The sequence below is a fragment of the Garra rufa genome, chromosome 22 (genome assembly GCF_049309525.1).
Source record: "Garra rufa chromosome 22, GarRuf1.0, whole genome shotgun sequence".
Classification (NCBI taxonomy): Eukaryota; Metazoa; Chordata; class Actinopteri; order Cypriniformes; family Cyprinidae; genus Garra; species Garra rufa.
In genome coordinates, this window is record NC_133382.1 from 16,210,827 (window position 1) to 16,228,910 (window position 18,084).

The 18,084-nt window shown below is 38.2% G+C and overlaps 1 protein-coding gene across 2 annotated transcripts in view; it reads right to left on the reverse strand.

Moving 5' to 3' along the window:
• snx29 (sorting nexin 29) overlaps positions 1–18,084 on the reverse strand; it is a 173,185-nt gene that overhangs the window by 13,099 nt on the left and 142,002 nt on the right. The window lies entirely within an intron of this gene.

Genomic DNA, 18,084 nt, shown 5'->3' on the forward strand with positions numbered 1-18,084 from the left:
CTAAGGGTGTGTTCACACTTGTCATGTTTTGTTCGATTAAAACAAACTCTGGTACAATTGCTCTGTTAGTGCGATTCATTTGAGTGAGTGTGAACGCTGCCATCCGAACCCTGGTGTGCACCAAAGAAGCAGACCGAGACCGCTAAAAAGATGAGTCTAGATCCACTTTCAAACGAACTCTGGTGTGGTTTAAATAAAAAAATGAAGGACACATGGACGAAAAACTTCTAAACGCTTTAAGCCAACACACCTTTTCCTTTTGTTTGGACCGTCCAGTGAGCTCCGTCAAAAAATATAAGTCATTCAACCCGACCAATCAGGTAGTGAATGTATCACTATGCCTTTAGGTTCGGTAGCTTTAGGTTCACTGTCAAAAATGCCAGTGTGAACGCTAAGGGGACCAGGACCAAATGTATTATTTTCCTTTTTGGTCCGGACCAAATGAACCAAACAAACCGAACTACAAGTGTGAACACACCCTAAGTTAACTGCATTTAATCAGAATTTAAACTACGATACATCTTCATTTAATTGTATATCAAAGTCAAGTGTCCAAAAACATTACATTCGGTTGGCTATATTATTTTAAGGTATATTATTTACATTTTTCGAAGTATGCTAAAGTCTACTACTTTTTCACCAGGACAACCTGTATGATGAAACATAAAAGATGTTTAGATAGATGTCCATGCAGCTCTTTTCCATAATGTACACTGACCAAAAACAAAAAAACAAACAAAAAAAACATTAACGTTCTGCATTATTGATGTCAAACCTGGTGAAAAATGCCATATTTGAACATACAAATGTGAATCAGATTTGAGAGCTTTGGTGGAAGTGAACATTATGAGACCTAAATATGGGTCTATTCATCACATAATGCTTTTGTATGACTTCAAAAGATTTACAATAGAGCATTGATGTTGTATAAAGCTACTTTTAGGGCACCTTTAAGGTGCTTTCAGTCCTTTTCAGAGCTTGACAGCACTTGATCACCATTCACTTTGATTATATATGCACACACAGTATACAAAAAGAGTAGCATGAACATTTTGCTAAACTTCTCCTTTTGTGTTTCATATGCATATGTGAAGTTGACCATGACTATATAGATCTAACATGATAACATGCTTCTAAAAACCTGTTTCATCAGGACTCTCTTTGAATTTACAGCATCAAAACATCAGCATCATGACTGTACCCAGCATATCAAGCTGATGGATAACCAGATCAAAGTCAGCACTTTGGCGGGGGTGACATCAAAAGCAAATGAGATAGAACAAGGGACAGCGGGAGAAAGATTGAAATGTTATTAATGCCCCCTTGATGGCTGATTAATTGGCCCTGATGCTCCAGTTCTCTCATCTGTATGTGTGTGTGCATGTGACATCAGTCAAGTCTCACGTGCTGAGGGGAAGTGCACTACTCTAAATGCACTGGCGGCACCCACTTCATCCGAGGGCAACGGCTCAATCACCCAACAATAATAAAGAGCGTTAGGAAGTGTGTGAGTGTTTGGGTGCCATCTAAACTACTGTCACCCTGCATTTCAGCATTAGTGTGTCATCAGGGCATGAAGTTCTAATAGTGATCTATCTTCAACAGGCATGAAAAGGCATAAAAGTTGATTATGATATGGGATATGTGGAGGAGATCACTGCTGTCAGATTAGCTTACCCATGAGGGATGTGCCTGCCAGGGCTAATTTAATGCTCCGGGCCACGTCATCTCAGAACTCTCTTTAAAGGTGAGAACCATGACAACAAATACAAATATTTGCTCTTTGGGTACTCTATAACAATAACATCAAGTGATACATACTCAAGTATCTGCAAATACTAGAAACACAACCAAATACAGCAGATACTCAAAACACAATCAAATACAGAAGTGTTTCTGTATTTGGTTGTGTTGCGAGTATTTGCAGTGCATTTCTATATTTGGTTGTGGTGTAAGTATTTGCAGCGTGTGTGTTTTTTTTCGCAGCATGTTTCTGCATTTGGTTGTGTTGAGTATTTGCAACTTGTTTTTGTTTTCACAGTGCATTTCTGTATTTGGTTGTGTTGCAAATATTTGCAGCACATTTCTGTATTTTGTTGTGTTGTGAACATTTGCAGTGCATTTCTGTTTTTGGTTGTGTTGTAAGCATTTGCATGCATTTCTGTATTTGGTTGTGTTGTAAGCATTTGCATGCATTTCTGTATTTGGTTGTGTTGTGAACATTTGCAGTGCATTTCTGTATTTGGTTGTGTTGTGAACATTTGCAGTGCATTTCTGTATTTGGTTGTGTTGTGGAGTATTTGCAGCATGTTCCTGTTTTTGCGGCCCATTTTTGTACTTGATTGGGTTGTGAGTATTTGCAGCACGTTTTTGTATTGTGTTGTGTTGTGAGCATTTTCAGCATATTTCTGCATTTGGTTGTGTTGTGAGTATTTGCAATGCATTTCTAAATTTGGTTGTGTTGCGAGGATTTTTCAGTGTGTTTCTGTATTTGGTTGTGAGTATTTGCAGCAAGTTTCTGTTTTTGCAGTGCATTTCTGTATTTTGGTGTGTTGCAAGTATTTGCAGCGCATTTCTGCATTTGGTTGTGTTGTGAGCATTTGCAGCATGTCTGTTTTTGCAGTCCATTTTTGTATTTGATTGTGTTGTGAGTGTTCATAGCTGTTTCAACACTTTTCTGGTTTTGCGGCCCATTTTGGTTGTGTTGCAAGTATTTGCAGGACATTTCTGTATTTGGTTGTGTTGTAAGTATTTGCAGCGTGTTTCTGTTTTCGCAGCATGTTTCTGTATTTGATTGTGTTGCAAGTATTTGGAGCATGTTTCTGTATTTGGTTGTGTTGTGAGTATTTGCAGCATGTTTCTGTATTTAGTTTTGTTGCAAGTATTCGCAGCACGTTTCTGTATTTGGTTGTGTTGCTAGCATTTGGAGCATGTTTTTGTATTTGGTTGTGTTAAGAGTATTTGCAGCACGTTTCTGTATTTGGTTGTGTTGCTAGCATTTGGAGCATGTTTTTGTATTTGGTTGTGTTGTGAGTATTTGCAGCACATTTTTGGTTGTGTTGTATTTGCAGTGCGTTTCTGTATTTGTTTGTGTTGAGTATTTGCAGCACGCTTCTGTATTTGGTTGTGTTGTAAGTATTTGCAGCGTGTTTCTGTATTTGGTTGTGTTGTAAGTATTTGCAGCGTGTTTCTGTATTTGGTTGTGTTGTAAGTATTTGCAGCGTGTTTCTGTATTTGGTTGTGTTGTGAGTATTTGCAGTGCGTTTCTGTATTTAGTTGTGTTGCAAGTATTTGCAGCACGTTTCTGTTTTTGGTTGTGTTGCTAGCATTTGGAGCACATTTTTGGTTGTGTTGTGAGTATTTGCAGTGCATTTCTGTATTTGGTTGTGTTGCAGGTATTTGGAGCATGTTTCTGTATTTGGTTGTGTTGCGAGTATTTGCAGCACATTTTTGGTTGTGTTGTGAGTATTTGCAGTGCGTTTCTGTATTTGGTTGTGTTGCGAGTATTTGCAGCATGTTTCTGTATTTGGTTGTGTTGCAGGTATTTGGAGCATGTTTCTGTATTTGGTTGTGTTGCGAGTATTTGCAGCACATTTTTGGTTGTGTTGTGAGTATTTGCAGTGCGTTTCTGTATTTGGTTGTGTTGCGAGTATTTGCAGCATGTTTCTGTATTTGGTTGGGTTGCGAGTATTTGCAGCATGTTTCTGTATTTGGTTGTGTTGTGAGTATTTGAAGTGCATTTCTATACTTGGTTATGTTGCGAGTATTTGCAACACACTTCTGTATTTGGTTGTGTTGTGAGTATTTGAAGTGCGTTTCTATACTTGGTTATGTTGCGAGTATTTGCAACAGGCTTCTGTATTTGGTTGTGTTGCGAGTATTTGCAGCATGCTTCTGTATTTGGTTGTGTTGCGAGTATTTGCAGCATGTTTCTGTATTTGGTTGTGTTGCGAGTATTTGCAGCATGTTTCTGTATTTGGTTGTGTTGCGAGTATTTGCAGCATGTTTCTGTATTTGGTTGTGTTGCGAATATTTGCAGCATGTTTCTGTATTTGGTTGTGTTGTGAGTATTTGCAGCATGTTTCTGTATTTGGTTGTGTTGCGAGTATTTGCAGCATGTTTCTGTATATGGTTGTGTTGTGAGTATTTGCAGAATGTTTCTGTATTTGGTTGTGTTGTGAGTATTTGCAGCATGTTTTGTATTTAGTTGTGTTGTGAGTATTTGCAGCATGTTTTGTATTTGGTTGTGTTGCGAGTATTTGCAGCATGTTTCTGTATTTGGTTGTGTTGTGAGTATTTGCAGCATGTTTTGTATTTGGTTGTGTTGCGAGTATTTGCAGCATGTTTCTGTATTTGGTTGTGTTGTGAGTATTTGCAGCATGTTTTGTATTTGGTTGTGTTGTGAGTATTTGCAGCATGTTTCTGTATTTGGTTGTGTTGTGAGTATTTGCAGCATGTTTTGTATTTGGTTGTGTTGCAAGCATTTGCAGTATGTTTCTGAATTTGGTTGTGTTATGAGTATTTGCAGTTTGTTTCCGTTTTCACAGCATGTTTCTGTATTAGGTTGTGTTATGAGTATTTGCAACGTGTTTTTGCTTTCGCAGTGCATTTCTGTATTTGGTTGTGTTGCGAGTATTTGAAGCGCGTTTCTATACTTGGTTATGGTGCAAGTATTTGCAACACGCTTCTGTTTTTGGTTGTGTTGTGAGTATTTGAAGCGCGTTTCTATACTTGGTTATGGTGCAAGTATTTGCAACACGCTTCTGTTTTTGGTTGTGTTGTGAGTATTTGAAGCGCGTTTCTATACTTGGTTATGTTACAAGTATTTGAACCATGTTTCTGTATTTGGTTGTGGTGCGAGTATTTGAAGCGCGTTTCTATACTTGGTTATGGTGCAAGTATTTGCAACACGCTTCTGTATTTGGTTGTGTTGTGAGTATTTGAAGCGCGTTTCTATACTTGGTTATGTTACAAGTATTTGAACCATGTTTCTGTATTTGGTTGTGGTGCGAGTATTTGGAGTGCATTTCTATACTTGGTTATGTTGCGAGTATTTGCAACACGCTTCTGTATTTGGTTGTGTTGTTAGTATTTGAAGTGCGTTTCTGTATTTGGTTGTGTTGCAAGTATGGATAGCATGTTTTTGTATTTGGTTGTGGTGTGAGTATTTGCTGCAATTTTCTGTTTTTGCTGTGCGTTGAGTATTTGAAGCGCGTTTCTATACTTGGTTATGTTACAAGTATTTGAACCATGTTTCTGTATTTGGTTGTGTTTTGAGTATTTACAGCGCGTTTCTGTACTTGGTTGTTTTGCGAGTATTTGCAGCATGTTTCTTTAAATATTTTTGTGAAAACCATGATACTTTTTAAAAGATTATTTAATAAATATAAAGTTCAAAAGAACAGCGTTTATTTTAAATCTTTTGTAACATTTTAAATGTCTTTACTATCACTGTTTTGATGCATTCAACTGTTTAATCAGTTGAATGCATCCTTGCTGAATAAAAGTATTAATTTCTTTCAAATAAATCTGACCCTAAATTTTTAAACAATAGTGTATCAATTAATTAATGGAGAAAACTACAACTAATAGGATAAACTGGCTCAAATATGATATTTTTTCCTTGAATAGAGAAAAGAAACCCAAAGCCTTTGGTTTTCTTAGTAAAAGGTTTTTTTTTCTAATACATTTCTAGTTTGAGGATGTATTATGCTACTAATTGGATTCTATCAGGATAACAAGATACTAAAACACCTTTTCACTGAGGGACCATTAAGGGCCAAACACCTTGATAAACAAGCCAAGCACACGCACACACAGCATTATGGCAAGTGCATATAATAACTGATGTTTTGAGCTGTTTATGCGCGCAGCTTCAGTAGGGCCTTCAGACAATCTGTTAACACAAACACCCGCTTGCAATTCACACAAACAACTTGTGACAAAACCAACAAAGCACTTTGTGATCTCTTAAGAGAACAAGATTGTTTCTCTGCATATTATTTTCTCAGGCTTCTGTCTTTGGGCCAGTTTTGTTTCTTCCTTAAACGGCAGGTGCCTCTCCAAATTCCTCAAAGCACAGTTCTGCTGATCGTCTGTGTCTGACAGCGACAGGCAGTGAGACAGAGAAAATCACTGCCAGACGCTGCCATTATAGCCAATAAAGACTTGCTGGAGTGCTTCTCTATCTTCACAGGCTATTGTCTGGACCAGGGGATGGCTTTAGCCAGCTGGTGCTACACAGGGAGTTGTGTTTGTGTTCGCTTTTGTCCGATCACATGTGCGGCATGTATGGGCATGTGTGCAGATTTGAATGAAGGAGATACGTCGTCAAAATGACAAAGTGTGAGGGTGATTCAAGCTGGTAAAGTGATGCACAGCACAACCCATCATACTCTCCCTGAGAATTAAACAGTTATGACTGAAAGAGGTGATTTATCACGCTGACCGTCCCACTGAAGGTTGCTGTAAAATGGTTGTACATTACTTTTCCAATGGGGAAATAACCTCATTCATCCTACAAATAAAATCTGATGGTACATATTTGCTCTAGTTTATCTCCGCTCTACCCGCAACTGTTCGACAAATTGAATTTACTGTACAAAACCCCATCGAGCCAGTCAATCATTCTAGGCATATCTGCGGTAACTAATCAGGTGTGATGTGAGAAGTTATTTACAATTATGCATTTGCCTGATGGATTTATCCAATGTGACTTACAGTGCACGTAGGATATAATCCTGTGAATCAAACTTTTGATGCAGTCATTGCAAAAGCCATGTTATAAAACACCTCTGATGAAATTTGGATTCCTTCAGACTGTTTCTTTTGGCTTGCTTAGTTAGACTTTAATATTCATTTAATATATAGTAATATTATCAATTTACTGCACTGGCACTATTGGATGAGATCAAAACTTGAATTGAATTGAGCTGAATAATGACAGCTGCTTTAGCTAAATAGCTTGAATTTGTTCATAACTGGACAATTTTGCAACATCAGCTCTGTTATTGAACCGAACCGAATCAACATTGAACTGACTTTAGATTAATAATGACACTCAACTGTCTACAGTTTGCTGAATTAAACTTTTTTGAACTTTACACATTTATTGAACTGAACTGAATCAACATTGAACTGACTGGAGCTAAATAAAGACACTATTGTCTTGTTAGAGCTACAGCGCCCTCCGCTAATATTGGCACCCTTGGTAAATATGAGCAAAGGTGGCTGTGAAAGTAAATCTGCATCGTTTAAAAAATTAACAAAATACTAACCTTTCATTGAAGTAAAACAACTGAAAGTTGAATGAAACTCACATTATGAAATATATGTTTTTCTCCAATGCATGTTAGCCACAATTATTGGCACCCCTAGAAATACTTATGAGTAAAACATCTCTAAAGTATATTCCCATTCATACTTGCATGTTTTTAGCACACCAGGGTGACTAAGTGCATAAAATTATCCAGCCATGACTTCCTGTTCCACATGATTATCTAATCATCCATCATAAGGAGTAAAATCAAAGAATATAGTTCTCATGTGCAGAACAAGACTGTTAAGCTTCACAAAAAAGAAAGTGACTGAAAGAAAGAAAATAGCTAACGCATTAAAAATCCCCATTTCCAACATCTGGGCAATATTTAAGTAGTTCCAATCAACTAAAGATTTAAAGAACTAAAGCCAAGATTGCACAGTGAGGAGGAGAGTTGGTCACCAAAGACCTCCAAGTGTCACATCTGGACAATTGCAGAGATTAGTTGAGTCTTGGGGTCAGACAGCCTAAAAAAACATCAACCAGCCCCTACATCACCACATGTTGTTTGGGAAGGTTTCAAGAAAAATCCTCCTTGTTTATCCAAAAACAAACTCCAGCATATTCAGCTGTCAAACACGACTGGAACTTGAAACAGGACTGGCTTTTATGGTCAGATGAAACTAAAAAAGAGATTGGTTTGGTGCAGACTAGGCATGGGATGATAACCGGTTTCAAGCAGTGGCGGCTCCTGACAAATATCTCTGGGGGGGCAACTGTTCCGATTTTGGCAAAGATAACCGCTTTAATGGGTAAAATTATGATAAAATTCAGATAGCCAACTTTACAGCATTACATTGCATTGTTTGATTTGGTTTCCCTGTTCCTAGATGGCAACATCAGGCATGAACGTACAAACTGTACAGTATTTTGAATAGCTATATTAAATTTATCGCAATGGTCTCAAATACACTGAAACACTTCCACCATGGCCATCAAGAGACACATTGTCAATAAACTAAGAGTAAGAGCCCTCTAAGAGTAAAAAAAAAAAAAAAAGCCATACTGCTTTACAATTAAAGACTTTTTATTTCTCATATTAAAACTGTAATTAATCAAATCTTTCCAGAACATATTCAGTATAAATTTGGCTGCCAATATGCAATCAATACAACTATTTAAAATTCAACATTTGGAGAATACAACGTATAACATACAAGGCCGTAACCAGGGTTTGAAAATTAGTGAGGTGTTAAGAATTGTGCTATAATAACACCCACAAATGCACTACATATAGCCTAAACTTCAAAATAGACAGACATGTAGATGATTGTGAAAGATTTTTTATTCAGTATAATGTTTTACATGGAAAGTTCGTTTTTTTTAGCTGAGGGAATTTTTATTTTATAACAAGTTATAAAAATAACGTTAGAATAATGACACTGACATAAAACTAACGTTCAACTTTCCACTTTATAAATGTCCCAAAGTGTCACTATTGGACAAAAGTGTCACTAAATTGGACAAACGAGTCAAAAAACACGTATAATAGGTGGATCTGGCAACAAACGGAGGCTGCTGCACCCGCGCTCTCACTCAACGCGTTCTCAAGCCCCGTTCACTGCGCTAGCTTCTCGCAGCAAACACTCATGTGATATGAGGTGGTTTAAACGGCTAAATAATCATTCGAAGAGCTTGACATTTTATTTTTGAATATAAAAAATTACCGAGGTCCGGACCTCGGTGACCTCATAGCTGGCTACGGCCGTGATAACATAAACAATTCACCATTTAATAACACACATCACTTGTATTGAAATTTTGCTCGCTTCTCTTTTATGCAGGCAAAGTGATCAATTACCCTCTCATTAAAATCAGGCATGTTCCTGACAAGTTCCCTCTCCATTGAAAGCATGGCCAACGCATTCAGACGTCTCGCTACACGCGTGCGTGCCGTACATCTTCGAGCACGCATCAGTGCGTATTACGAAATCACGTTGGGGCGAGCCCTCCCGGTGCCCATTGAAATGCATTGTAGGGTTCAAAATTTGAAAAAAAAAAATCTCACAATATAACTCTATGAGACCGGCTGGGGCGATTTTCAATCTGACTGAGATCACCCCAAGGGGGCGGGGTTTTAGGTTGGAAAGTGACATTCAGGCTGTTGATTGTACAGTAATATGCAGACTAGGACTAGCAAAATAAGAGTCTTTTTCTCCTCTCTTTTTTCGTGTGGCTCAAGGAGGGCGATGCACTATCGCCCACCATGGGCCAGCCACCCCTGGTTTCAAGGTTTACCGCGGTTTGAAAAAATCATGGTTTCAAAACCGCAAAGAAAAAAGTTATACCGTTCCTACGATATGTGCATTTTTTGTGTCGTCAAAGTAAACGCGCAGGATTCCCTACTAGGTTGTGTGTGTGCATACCTGCAGCAAAAACAATGCAGCCCCTCCCCCAGCGGTTAGTTCTGGCAGGCGCGTGTCTGTGATTGTGCACGTGGTCCGCAGTCAGTGAGACTCTGCAGTAATATAAGTTCAGGACGGCCGAAGGAGGTGAACCCCCACAACACCCCCCCCCCCTCGTCAAAAAAGACCAAGTCAGCTGTGTGGGATTTTTTTGGGTACCGCAAAATTTCTGACGGCCACGGCTTGGAAGAGGAAGGTCAACCGACATCATGTTGTTTAGTCGCTGGCTAATTAATAAACATTAGCTAACATCAACTAATTTCCTCTTGCACGTTACTTTACAGAGTGGGGAATAGCAGACTATATGTACTAACGTTGCGTTCAGGGGCGGATTAAGGTTGTCAGGGGCCCCTAGGCTGCTCTTTGTGTGAGCCCCCCCCCCCTACATTCCTTCAAGTGTAACTTTAGTAATTTACGTTTTTGTGCTCCACTTTCATGCTTTCTTTCAGCCATTCTGCCACTATGCCATCCAGCAATAGCAGTGACATTAATGAAAATGATTAGGCTCGTTTGAGATGAGCAAACTCTGCGCAGAATCGATCACCGGTGATCAACGCGAGACGCATGCCGGTTAGAAAAGTGTCCGAGTTACGTCCGACTTGCCCTGACATCGTGCTGACGTGTGCCAAAAAACTCTCGCAATGGCGAGGCGGTTGTGTCGGATTGAGCAGTCGGGCGCAGCAGCTCTCCACCGACTGCGCTGACCAAAAGCACGATGGGAAACGACTGGCTGACGACACAGCTGAATGCTCATTGGTTCAAACAACTGTGATGTTGCGTTCTTTTCTAAAATGTTTTATTTTTTAATCTAATTATATGTGGTTATGTGTTTAAATTCTGCATGAATATTCCCCAACACTATGACAGCGCGATCTCTATGTGTGATATGTGATTGTTGTCATATTACTATAAAAATCTAAAATACAGGTTTGTATTAAAGTAAAAAATGGATGATAAATACGCCCTTTCGTATGGAATTAAATAGCAAGCACTTTGAGTGTCTTATATTATATTTATTTTAATATAAACGCAACAGAGCTGAAATTATATCATGTTTATCAACAAGGCAGCACGTGAGTGTGAATAACGCGATATCCGCCTTTGATCTCGTAGGTATCGATTCCGCTTCCAGAGCTCAGAACTGTCCGTCTTGACTGCGCTTATTTCACTCCTCCCTTCACTGCAGCCGCCTACTCTCGCCTACATTTCAGGCGAGGCTAGGCGCATCTCAAACGAGCCTATAGACATGATTTGACCAGCAGCACATCTACCCAATCACCTGCTTGTTTTTTTTAAATGTTTCTTATGGGCCAATTAGGGTCTTCTTTTGTTCGCGCCCTGACGGGCATAGGCCCACCCACTCTTCAACAGGCCCATCCAAAATTTTTCTTCAAAAAAAAAAAAATAATAATTTTTTTTTTAATATATTCTAATTTTGTCAAGAATTATAAAAAAAAATCTGCAGTAAGCTCATAATTTGTGCTAAAATAGTCTAAATGTTAGTTTTAAAAAGTTAATTTAAAAAAATCTGGTTATGTCTAACCTGGCTTTGATGTTTCTGCGCAAGTTCAGCAGACAGTGGTTCGGGTTTGTTCCGATCAGAGCATGTGAGCGGAGAGTGCATTTCTGAATATTCCGCTTGCTCATTCCACTCAGGGTCGCTTGCTCAACCCAGAATGGCCTGCAAATATGTGGAATAAGGGCTGCCTCCGACTAAAGTTTTTTCTAGTCGACTAGTATAGTTGTTCATTTAAGCCATTCGTGGACAAACCGCCTCTTTATATTAATTTCATTACTTAGGCTATATACCGATAGATGAGCGTTTACGTGATATAGCCGCACTCATCGCACGACCACAACATTTAATTATTTATTAATAAACTGGTGTTTTCTGTGTCGCAGCAAAGATGAAGTTGACGATGTGGTCTCGCCATGAACGCCAGAGAGAAATGCACATTTCATATGATTACATATTCAGAGAGAAGGCTAGCCTATTTTTTTTTTTTTTTTTTTGAATATTTTCGTTTAAAAGTAGACATTTCAAACTTTCTATAATAGATAGCCTATATTTCTCAAATCTGTGAGGCACAAGTTTCGGCGCCCTCCAGTTCACATGCAATGCAAGCGATCGTGTCGGCGCCTTATTACATTGTCTGCTATATATTTGCTTGTTATTTATTAAATACAGGCAATTGGTTGATAAAACATTGATCAAAATTAAGATACAATTTATACAAAACGAAAATCTTTTAAAAAAGAGACTACAAAAAAAAACTTAATGAAGTGGTCAAAATGTTTTACCCATGTCTCCAGACATATTGCACATCTCATGATGTATCATATCTTTCTCATGCTGCATGCTCACTGCATGCTTACTTTCATAATCAACATTGATTAAATTAAAAAAACATAATGACGTCACATATTTTCCAACCCAGCCCTTGGCCCTGTTGCAACAGTCGTTGTTTAGGTACCTTAAACGCGTACGTACAGTCTCAGAGTCATCGCTGCAACCAGGAGATGAAGAGAGCCGAGACCCACATCACCTAGCACATATATTTGTCTCTGCCACCCCAGGATGCTAGCGCGACCAGCGCCATTGCTAGGAGGGCGCCAACGCCTCTGCCTCTAAGCGCCTCTGCCTTGCGAGTGGATGATAGTCCTGAAGACGCCTAGCAATGGTTTAACCTTTAGTTAAGTTATACCTTAAGAGTCTTCGTAGCACGCTAAGAGACAACGTTATCGGGAAACGCAGCCCAGGCATGATGCTTATGATGCGTAAGGGAGATTCCAAAGCGCACTTCTTTGGTCAGAACCACGGACAGCGGTCGCGGATAGGTCCGTCCTATGCACTGAAACTTTTTTTACAATGCAACAAAATATTTAAAGAGCAAGCTATTAAGATCTATATTATGTATAGTCACAGATAATTTAACAGTATATTAGTCAGTAATTTTTATTAGGTTAAACAGACTGATGCGTAATGGAGATTCCAAAGCGCTCTTCTTTGGTCAGAACCACAGAGAGCGATTGATCGCGGATAGGTCCGTCCTATGCACCGAAACTTTTTTTACAATGCAACAAAATATTTAAAGAGCAAGCTATTAAAATCTATATTATGTATAGTCACAGATAATTTAACAGTATATTAGTCAGTAATTTTTATTAGGTTAAACAGTGATTAGATAACTTTTTCTAATTTAACGTTCACAATTGGTCTGGCCCATCCAAACTGGAATCCCGGCGCCGTGCCGTGCCTGGTTCCCGCTTAAGTATTAAAAAAAAAAAAAAAAAAAAATTGTCTTGACAATCTGAGGCCCCCTGAACACGTGAGGCCCCTAGGCTGCAGCCTATGTAAGCCTGTGCATTAATCCGCGCCAGGTTGCGTTTCTGTGATTGAACATTAGTTCAACAATTAAGTTAAGGTGAAATCACGTCTTTGCTTTTAAGCCTTCTGCCACGTTAAAGGTGCAGTGTGTAGATTTTTGCGGCATCTAGCAGCGAGGTTGTGAATTGCAACAGTCCACCGCTCACTCCTCCCTTTACAGAACTACGGAAGCCGATACAGGATTAAAATCTCGCCGTTTTTGACAGCAAAGAATAGTGAGATTTCTTTTAAAACGTAATTTAAGGAATTATATTTTCTTAATCATTCAATAAAACGTTCATCATTGTGTCAGTGTTTTTTCGCAAGCTGATAATTCTAAGTTAATAAAAACATAATGGTTCATTAAGTAAGGTCTTTATGCACCCATGAAAACATAGTTATGTATATTATATTGCACCTCTGTCTAGAGATCATCTTAAATATTACACAGTGCACCTTTAACATCTTTTCAAAATCACTCCATTAAAAAAAAAAAACTCGCTGGCTGTCCTGTGTCTCTGCGTGTTCGTTTATTTTTGGAACTGTCACTAATGGTAATATTTTTGTTTTGATTAGTGATTGCATGTTTTCCATTTAGAAGGATTTGTTTTAGAAAATTGTATTTATGTTTATTAATGTGGATGTTGAGCTGCAGGTTTAGGCTCACACAATTGACTGCAATTTAATTTAATTAAGATTAATTTCATTTCATTATTTATTTTAATTATTTTGCCTGATGTTCAAATGTTACAAAATGTTCTACATGTTTCCTAAAATAAAATATACTGTGTTCAGTTGAAAAAAAAATTGTTTTTTTTACCCAGACATTTAAATATAACATTGTAGAGCAGTAATTAAAATACCGTGATACTGTGAAACCGTGATATTTTTATCCAAGGTTATCATACCGTCAGAATCTTATACCGGCCCATGCCTAAGTGCAGACAGAGATAAAAAGTACTCCATCCCCGACCTGGACCCTATAGAAAATGAATGGCGTGAACTGAAGAGAAGAAAGCACCAACATGAAGCTGGGAATATGAAGGATTTGTATGCAGGAATGGTCTCTGATCTCTTGTCAGGTGTTTTCCAAACTCATCAGGCATTATAGAAGAAAACTCAAATCTTGAGTGCCAACTGGGTGCCAACAATTGTGGCCAACGTTGACTAGAGAAAAACATTTATTTCATAATGAAATTTTTCCCCAGTTTCCATTGCTTCAATGATAGGTTAGAATTGTATGAGTTTTTGTATGAAAGATCAAAAGGATAAACGATCCTGATTTATTTTCACAGCCACCTTCGCTCATATTTACCAAGGGTGCCAATATTAGTGGAGTGCACTATTTTTGAAGTTTGCATCACCGATTATGGTACTTTTCAGTCGAATACTGTTAAGCTGCTTTGAAATAATCTCTATTGTATAAAGTTCTACAAAAATAAAGACGTCTTGACACCCTAACAAGAAGATTAATTGTAATTTAATGAATTGTAATTTACACAAATTTAACAATGTCCTTTCACTCTGGAACACAAAAGCAAATTTATTAAATGGAAAATTAGACAATGGAACACAGTTATTGTTGTGCTTTATCAAAGGAGACAATTGGATAATCAGTACTTGTATGGCTGAAAAAGAAGAAAAGATCTGAAGCCAGAAGACCAACAAAGACAAAAAACGAGCGTAAACATTTGTTAGTTATAAACAGATTGGATTCAACTCGGTACAGGATACACAAGTTGAGAAGATCTGATAATCAGATGAAATATTAAAGTTGTGACGCTAAAGCTTGCTCTTTTTTGTTGGATAGTTAAGGGAATTATTATCTCATGACCAAGCAAGTCATGAGAGATCACTTGTTTTTCCTGTGTTCTCTGCACATTTTTCTGCACATGTTTGGCTAAAGAAAAAACTGGCACACGAATCAGGCATGATGCATATGCATACAAAATCCAGGAGTCATAATTTATTCACTTTGACTACTGAAAGCAGAAATGGCAAACACTGCATTAATGAGAAGAGGGCAGATCCTCCTGGGGCTGTCATCTTTAATGCAAAGATAATGTGGAGTTCAATTAAAGCTGCGCCCAAGAAGCCCGGAGAGACAACAGACTGTCTTCTATTTTCTGCGCCTCCCTCAACCTTTTGTTTAAGCCAAATGGTTGGAAATCAATAATGTATGATGAAGGTAGCCGGTACCATAATGACCATGTGTTATGAACCATAAAGAACCTTCCAGACTCTTGCACTCAAGAAAATATGGATACTAATGTCTCAAACCAGGTGTTGGGAAAGGCCAATGATGAGAACAAATGGGTCAGTAAATGTACGAGAACTTGCAGAGAGTCAGTGAATAATTCAGCACACAGTAGAAGGTGGGTCAAAAGAGGAAGTCTCAACCTCCACTCAAAGTCTGGTGCTAGAAACAGTCAAATGATTAAATGAATAGTTCACGCAAAAATAAAATTCAATCCAACCTATGTTCTTTTTTGTCCTTGTGTTGCTTCAAACACAAATGCAGTCATTTTTTCTTATATAGTCAAGCCTGAAATTATTCATATCCCTGGCAAATTCTGACTTAAACTTACTTTGATTCAACAAGCAGGTTTTTTGTTTTGTTTTTTGACCGGAAATGACACATGCTTCTACCAAAAGATAATAAGATGATGTACAAGGGGCATCATTGTGGAAAAAAATATTTCTCAGCTTTATTTACATTTGAACAAAAAGTAGCATGTCCAAAATTATTCATACCCTTCTCAATAATCAATAGAAAAGTCTTTATTGGCTATTACAGCAATCAAATGCTTCCTATAATTGCTGACCAGCTTTTTGCATGTCTCCACTGGCATTTTAGCCCATTCATCTTTAGCGATGAGCTCCAACTCTTTCAGGTTGGAGGGTCTCCTTGCCATCACCCTGATCTTTAGCCCCCTCCACAGATTCTCAGTTGGATTTTAGTCAGGACTCTGGCTGGGCCACTGCAAAATGTTAATGTTTTTGTCTGCTAACCATTTCTTCACAACTTTTGCAGTGTATTTTGGGTCGTTGTCGTGCTGAAATGTCCACTGGTGCCCAAAGCAAAGTTTTCTCTGCAGACTGCCTGATGTCGTTGTTGAGAATTTTAATGTATTGCTCCTTTTCATGGTGTCGTTTACTGTGATTAGGTTCCCTGGTCCACCGGCTGATAAACACCCCCAAAACATAAGGTTCCCACTACCATGTTTGACAGTGGGGATGGTGTCCTTAGGGTTGAAGGCTTCTCATTTTTTACGTCAAATGAAGGCTACATCATTGTGGCCAAACAATTTAATTTTTGTTTCATCTGACCATAAAACAGAAGACCAGAAGTCTTCTTCTTTGTCCAGATGAGCATTTGCAAAGGCCAAGCTGGCTTTTGTGTGCCTTATCTGGAGAATCGATGTCCTCCTTGGTCTGTGTCCGTGGAACCCCGCGGTGTGCAGTGACTGTTGGACTGTCTGCCTTGAGATGTTACCATCAGCAGAGCCCAGATTCATCAGCATGGCCTTGGTGGTGATCCTTGGATTCTTTTTGACCTCTCTCACTATCCTCCTGGCCAGCAAAGGTGTCACTTTTGGCTTCCGACCACGTCCTCTGAGATTTTTCACAGTGCGAAACATCTTGTATTTTTTAATAGTACTGTACTTTGCACTGTAGCCACTGGAACTTCAAAACATTTAGATATGGTCTTATAGCCCTTTCCTGACTTGTGAGCAGCCACAATGTGCAGTCGCAGGTCCTCAGTGAGCCCCTTTGTCTTAGCCATGACTGTCCACAAACCAATAGCAGAGAGCTTCTGTTGTTCATCTGTTGAGTTGATTAAAACAGCTGTTCCCAAGGAATCAGGGTAATTAGGATGCTTTAGAACAGCTTGGACTATTTGGAATGGTATAGAACTTTGGATTTTCCCATAGACTGTGACCGTTTGCAATAGGTTTGAATCATTTTGGACATGCCACTTTTTGTTCAAATGTAAATAAAAGCTGAGAAATATTTTTTTCCACAATGATGCCTCTTGTACATCATCTTATTATCTTTTGGGAGAAGCCTGTGTCATTTCCAATCAAAAAAAAAAAAACACTTGCTGGTTGAATAAAAGTAACTTTAAGTCAGAATTTGCCAGGGGTGTGAATAATTTCGGGCTTGACTGTATATGTATATAATAAAATAATTAATCTTTTAATACAATAGTTTATTTGCCATCCAAACCGTAGAACAGGGTTCTACCCTGTTCCCTATATTCTAAGTATTCCCTCAAAGTATCTCTGCTCTCATTCTGGCCTGTGGCTATGTAATACAGTATCATCTCTCTCTACATCTGTGCAACCCAGCTGCAGTGAAGATCACACTGTATGCACCAAAGCGTGAAAAAACATGAACATTTGCTCATTTTAATCATGGTAAATGTGGGTCACAGGGATGGTCAAAGGTCTGTAATTCTTCCCCCTGGAGACAAGAGATGTGATGAACAATATGAGCAAAATGTGAGTGCACGGATCATCTAGATAAAGGTTATTCGTTCATAATGTGACGTTAGCAAGGTGCTCCAAGAAAAAGTGCAACTACAGTTGCTTTACCCTTTCGTAGAACTCATTATTTTAATAAAATTAATATTCATAACAAATGTTAGATTCATTCATTGACCACATTTACATACACATTTTTAGAATAAAGACCATATTCTTATTAAATCTTCAATCTGAAAAGAGGTCTACACATAGTTTCATAGTTATATATAGCATATATTGCATGAGTCATTGTTGAGTTCAAATGCACAAAAATGCTGAAAAACCAAAGTGAACTATATGTAAATATCTTATTAAAGTCAGTACTAAATTAAAAATAACATGCATTTTGGATGACCCCTCTTATTTTGTTAAAATAATTACCATTTTGCAGATTCTGCAAGGTGTATGTAAACTTTTGACTTCAACTGTATGTGCATCTAAAAGATAAAACAATAAAAAATATAT